Source organism: Electrophorus electricus, unplaced genomic scaffold (genome assembly GCF_041902795.1).
Source record: "Electrophorus electricus isolate QZ-2024a unplaced genomic scaffold, ASM4190279v1 Scaffold161, whole genome shotgun sequence".
NCBI classification, from domain to species: domain Eukaryota; kingdom Metazoa; phylum Chordata; class Actinopteri; order Gymnotiformes; family Gymnotidae; genus Electrophorus; species Electrophorus electricus.
In genome coordinates this window covers 96,761-102,890 of record NW_027658442.1, presented here as the reverse complement: position 1 = coordinate 102,890, position 6,130 = coordinate 96,761, and the positions used below count along the sequence as shown (strand labels likewise).

Below are 6,130 nucleotides of genomic sequence, written 5' to 3'. Positions count from 1 at the left end.
GCTCTCGACCCTCCCAAAGCGTCCGACCAGGGTGCACCCTGCCGGGCATGGTTAGCCGCCAGCCCCCTTCCTGGAGGTCTGGTTGGCACGGGGTTTTGATTTATCGGTTTCATATCTCTGGGCTCCTTGGGAGCAGAAAGTCGGTTGAGGGCCCTTTGGAAAGAGCCGGGGCTGCCGTTTAACGCTGTCCAAGCGGCAGGCGAAGCGCACCCACCGTTTTTACGCTATGATTTTTTAAAACCGCCGGGGCGGCAAACACAGGGCCGGTCGGGTTTGAAGACGAATATCTCTTCGGCCCTTGGGAGGAGAGAAGCAGCGCGGGTCACCTTTGAACGCGCTCGCTGCCAGGAACGTCTGGCGTAAAAGTTTCGTGGGAATCGGACGTTCCTAGGCTGAGAAGCGAGCGCCCGCCCTCGGGCGGTCGGGGGCCCCTTTCTCATTCCCCGTCTGGGCTAAAAATACGAGGTCGGACCCGATGGACTCGGGAGACTGGAGAGTACCAGGGAGACCCTGGAAGCAGGCGACCCGACCCACGCTTCGCTGTCTCCTCGGCCCTCGGGAGTAGAAGCGCGGGGACGGTGGCGTGGGCAGCAGGGGGCGCTCCTGGCCATGCCCAGCGAGTTTCGTGCGAATCGGACCTGGTCCGGAAGAGATACGAAGGGAAAACTCATTACTCGTCGGGGTGGCACATCCAGGCTCTCGACCCTCCCAAAGTGTCCGACCAGGGTGCACCCTGCCGGGCTAAGAGAACAGCCAGGTGAACCCTGGAGGTTCCGAACTCCAGACCCCTGGACCCGACGGCTCAGTCCGCCTCAGGTGCACTACAGAGGTCCTCGGGCTGTCCCTGAGTGCATTAAAACGGAAATCAGAATTACTCCCCCGGGTGGCACTTCCAGGCTCTCGACCCTCCCAAAGTGTCCGACCAGGGTGCACCCTGCTGGGCATGGTTAGCCGCCAGCCCCCTTCCTGGAGGTCTGGTTGGCACGGGGTTTTGCAAATAGGTCCCGTCGGGTATATGGGAGAGCAAAGAGAATCAATGGGGTCCAAGCACTAAATTCATCCAGTGGCGTTCTCTGGAAGCCCAAGGGGAGTCCGAGGGGTGTTCGGCCGGCAAGGGGAGCTCTCCCTCGGACACATGATCAAACGCCTGTCCCCTACCGGAAAGTGGTGTGCTCTGGATGCCCCCCCCCCCCCCCATCCCCCGAGGGGGGTGCTTATCCCGCGAGGGGAGCCCTCCTCGGGTTAAGTGAACCATCATGCCGATTCCCCTATGGAAGTGGGCACATCCAGGCACACAGTCTGCTTTGCTCTCCCCGACCCGAGTGCGTCTGTTGGGCTGAGTGTACGCCCAGGCAACTGGATCCAATGGCTCAGTCCGCCGCAGCGTGCTTCGACGATGGGTCGTACAGCCATGCCACCAGGGTGGGCGTGTTTGTAAATGTACCAGTGGATTCTCGTCGGCCTGCCACATCCATGGTATCGACCCACCAGGCCTGTCCGACCAGGGGTTGACCCTGGACGGGCACGGTCTGTGGTTTGGCCCTTGTCCTAGATGAAATCGGGCACGGGGTTTTCTGGCCAGGTACCATCGGGTTACTGGGAGAGCGGCTTCGGTCTCCAGGTGAGACCAATGGTGAAGCAGCACGAGGCAATGGAGAGCATGCAAAGCGATGGGGAAGCCATGCACGGCAATGGCCACGAAAAAAAAAAAAAAATCACCACGGAAGGAACGTGAAGAACAAGGAGGAGTGTAGTGACACTGCCCAAAGCTGCCCGGTGTTGCAGGGGTCTATTGGTGTGTTGCTTCCTTGTTTGGTAGAGTGGAGTACCAGACCCGCCAGGGGTAGGCAAACCATTCCCCCTACGGTAAGTGAGGAGCCAGCCATTTGACGAGCGGGTGTCCACGTGTACGGGTGCGAGCGCTATCCCCCCACACGGGGTTAGGCCACGGCCTTAGGTGGACGTCTGCCGACCAGCCCCGGCTGATCCAGAACTTCTGATGTGGAGAGCGGTTTTGACAGATCCTCCCTGGTTCTAGCGGGTCAAGCCTCTGATGGGGGGTGGGGGTTATTTGTAACCCATCCCAGAACTCTCTGGGGGAGACTCAGACGGCCAGTCTGTCTACTCAGTTGTCCTATACTGGTGTCTGTGGTTTGGGAGGAAGGGAGTGCCCTGCTTTGTTGGCCTCCTCTTCAAACCTACCTGGGCCCACGAATCACTCTTCTTGGTTACATCACGAAACGTAGGTTGAGCGAGGCTAGGGGGGAGGGAATTCGACGAGGTCTTTCCCTTGTCCCCCCACCAGCGGCCCACGAAAATCAAAACGGCGTGAAGAGAGGGAACGCCGAAAGCACCTGGAGTCGGCCGTCCGCACCTCCGGAGGAGGTGGACGGGGTACGGTGCGGGCATGACCGGATGGGACAGCTTTGCATCAAGGTGAGAGGTCGGCGTCCGAAGGCCAGAGGGCGGTGCGCGAGCACGTTTACACTGGCCGCGGAAGCTGTCCTGGGTAGCCCTGTATGGCGTCTGGACCTGACGGCGCACGCACTTACAACCCGCTGCTTCCTAGCCCCCGGAAGGGGAGGCGGATGTCACTCGTGGTTCATCCCAGACCACGGTGCAAACTACCTGGTTGATCCTGCCAGTAACATATGCTTGTCTCAAAGATTAAGCCATGCAGGTCTAAGTGCACACGGCCGGTACAGTGAAACTGCGAATGGCTCATTAAATCAGTTATGGTTCCTTTGATCGCTCCACACGTTACTCGGATAACTGTGGTAATTCTAGAGCTAATACATGCAAACGAGCGCTGACCCTTCGGGGGATGCGTGCATTTATCAGACCCAAAACCCATCCGGGGGGCTCGGGCCCCCCGGCCGCTTTGGTGACTCTAGATAACCTCGGGCCGATCGCGCGCCCTCCGCGGCGGCGACGTCTCATTCGAATGTCTGCCCTATCAACTTTCGATGGTACCATAGTCGGCTACCATGGTGACCACGGGTAACGGGGAATCAGGGTTCGATTCCGGAGAGGGAGCCTGAGAAACGGCTACCACATCCAAGGAAGGCAGCAGGCGCGCAAATTACCCATTCCCGACACGGGGAGGTAGTGACGAAAAATAACGATACAGGTCTCTTTCGAGGCCCTGTAATCGGAATGAGCGTATCCTAAACCCATGGGTGAGGACCCATTGGAGGGCAAGTCTGGTGCCAGCAGCCGCGGTAATTCCAGCTCCAATAGCGTATATTAAAGTTGCTGCAGTTAAAAAGCTCGTAGTTGGATGTCGGGAGTGGGCTGGCGGTCCGCCGCGAGGCGTGCCACCGCCTGTCTCAGACCCTGTCTCCCGGTGCCCCCCGGATGCCCTTGGCTGGGTGTCCGGACGGGGCTCGGAGCGTTTACTTTGAAAAAATTAGAGTGTTCAAAGCGGGCCCGCTTCTCGCCTGAATACCTGAGCTAGGAATAATGGAATAGGACTCCGGTTCTATTTTGTGGGTTTCCTGAACCAGGGCCATGATTAAGAGGGACGGCCGGGGGCATTCGTATTGCGCCGCTAGAGGTGAAATTCTTGGACCGGCGCAAGACGGACGAAAGCGAAAGCATTTGCCAAGAATGTTTTCATTAATCAAGAACGAAAGTCGGAGGTTCGAAGACGATCAGATACCGTCGTAGTTCCGACCGTAAACTATGCCGACCCGCGATCCGGCGGCGTTATTCCCATGACCCGCCGGGCAGCGTGAGGGAAACCACGAGTCTGTGGGTTCCGGGGGGAGTATGGTTGCAAAGCTGAAACTTAAAGGAATTGACGGAAGGGCACCACCAGGAGTGGAGCCTGCGGCTTAATTTGACTCAACACGGGAAACCTCACCCGGCCCGGACACGGAAAGGATTGACAGATTGATAGCTCTTTCTCGATTCTGTGGGTGGTGGTGCATGGCCGTTCTTAGTTGGTGGAGCGATTTGTCTGGTTAATTCCGATAACGAACGAGACTCCGGCATGCTAAATAGTTACGCGGCCCTCCGCGGTCGGCGTCAAACTTCTTAGAGGGACAAGTGGCGTTCAGCCACGCGAGATGGAGCAATAACAGGTCTGTGATGCCCTTAGATGTCCGGGGCTGCACGCGCGCCACAATGGTTGGATCAGCGTGTGCCTACCCTACACCGAGAGGTGCGGGTAATCCGCTGAACCCCATTCGTGATGGGGACTGGGGATTGCAATTATTCCCCATGAACGAGGAATTCCCAGTAAGCGCGGGTCATAAGCTCGCGTTGATTAAGTCCCTGCCCTTTGTACACACCGCCCGTCGCTACTACCGATCGGATGGTTTAGTGAGGTCCTCGGATCGGCCCCGCCGGGGCTCCTCGCGGGCCTTGGCGGAGCGCCGAGAAGTCGATCAAACTTGACTATCTAGAGGAAGTAAAAGTCGTAACAAGGTTTTCGTAGGTGAACCTGCGAAAGGATCATTAACGGGTAACGCTGTCCGGCGTGCCTCCTCTCCCGACCCCCTCGACTTCGCCGTCCCCCCGCGTCGGGGCCCAGGGTCGAAAGGGTCTTCGGGGTTGCTGTTACACGTGGTCGCTTGCAGGTCAGGCTGGACAGAAGGCATAAAGGAGGAGCCTAGTCCCTCCCACCCCTTCCTCGTCCTCCGCCTCTTCCTCCGCGTCGTCCTTCAGCACCCCCCCCCCGCAGGCCCCGGTATTCTCTGGGTTCCAGCGCGAGAGACGCGTCGTTCAAAAAACTCGGCGTCCCCGCTCGTCGGGCGAAGGCCGGTTTCCCCTCACCTTGCCGGCAGGAGAAGCGCCTGCGAGTCGAGCGGGTCGTACGGGTCCGTCCCGCGCCCTCCCTCTCGCTCGCACGGCCGCTGCCTCCGTCCACCGCGAGGGGTTTTCCTATTTTGTTGTCCTTGTCATTCATCCCCGTCCCCTTGCTCGCTGACGAGCGGACTTTCCGGGGGGGGTTGCGAGCGCTGCTCCTCGTGGGGCAGGCCATGGCCCTTCCTGTGTTCGTCCGCCCACCGGCGTCCTGGGGCGTGGTGGTGGTGGGTGGCGCAGCCGGTTCCCCTGCTTCTCTCTCTCAGAAAGGAGTCTCAGGGGGACCCCCGGCAGGTACCTAGGGCTTGGCCCACGCTACGTGAGTTCCACCCCTTTCGAGGGGTCGGACGGGGCGGGCGCGGAGGGCCGCGGTTCAAAGACTGACTCGTCTGCCACGTGGGGCGTGTGGGCAAAGCGCAACCCCGCGCCCGTTTCAACACTCGCAGACGGGGGCGCCTGACCGGTTGGTGAAACCTTTTAAACCTGTCTTTGTAGTCGTGGTGAAAGACCTAAACTGAGCCTGAAATAAAAGAGTACAACTCTTAGCGGTGGATCACTTGGCTCGTGCGTCGATGAAGAACGCAGCCAGCTGCGAGAACTAATGTGAATTGCAGGACACATTGATCATCGACATTTCGAACGCACATTGCGGCCCCGGGTCCATCCCGGGGCTACGCCTGTCTGAGGGTCGCTATTCCTATCTGTCGGACCTGCCTTCTCAGGCGGGACCGCGGTTGGAGGTTCGTAGGTGGGGGGGTGCCCCCTGGCCTCCGTCTTCCTAAAAGCAGACGGTTCCCGGTCGCTGTCTCGGTGAGATCCGGTCGGTGGGTTCGCTGCGGTTGAGTGCCCGTTCTCCGTGCACAAGCTTCTCCTCCCCCGCTTCGGTTCGTTTCGGTTCGTTTCGGCTCCGCTCCTGGCCTGGCCAGGAACGTGGTCCCCTGCGCCCGAGAAAGAAGCGAGCGTGGCTGCCGGTGGGTTCTCTCCGCTTTGGCTGCCCACGTTTTCGCTTCTTTTCTCACCCCCTGCGCAGGCGGATCACGGAAAGGTGTCTGTTCTGTTCCGTTACGTGCGCGAGCGGAGGGAGGTTGTTGTTACATGCGTTCCCCCCCCCCCTCCCCCGGTGGGGGGGGTGGGGGGGGTCGGGGTTCGGGTGGCTCTGCCTCTGGCGTTTTCCTTACGGGCCGACCTGTCCGTGGCACGTCCGTGACGTCCCGACCTGTGTCCTCGTTAGCCCGGGTGAAAAGGGACTCGTCCCCTAACCCGGCGGTGTTCACGCTTCTGGGCAACCCTCCAGAGCGAACTCGGGAGCGACCTCAGATCA

General features: G+C 59.9%; 2 non-coding genes across 2 annotated transcripts; both read left to right on the top strand.

The window, feature by feature from the left end:
- The first annotated feature begins 2,625 nt into the window (after window positions 1-2,625).
- On the top strand, window positions 2,626-4,464 carry LOC145654819 (18S ribosomal RNA). Its single transcript, XR_014121007.1, has one exon. It is a non-coding gene; the product is annotated as an 18S ribosomal RNA (ribosomal RNA).
- Window positions 4,465-5,346: 882 nt separating this feature from the next.
- Window positions 5,347-5,500, top strand: LOC145654829 (5.8S ribosomal RNA). The gene has a single exon (XR_014121017.1). It is a non-coding gene; the product is annotated as a 5.8S ribosomal RNA (ribosomal RNA).
- Window positions 5,501-6,130: the final 630 nt, after the last annotated feature.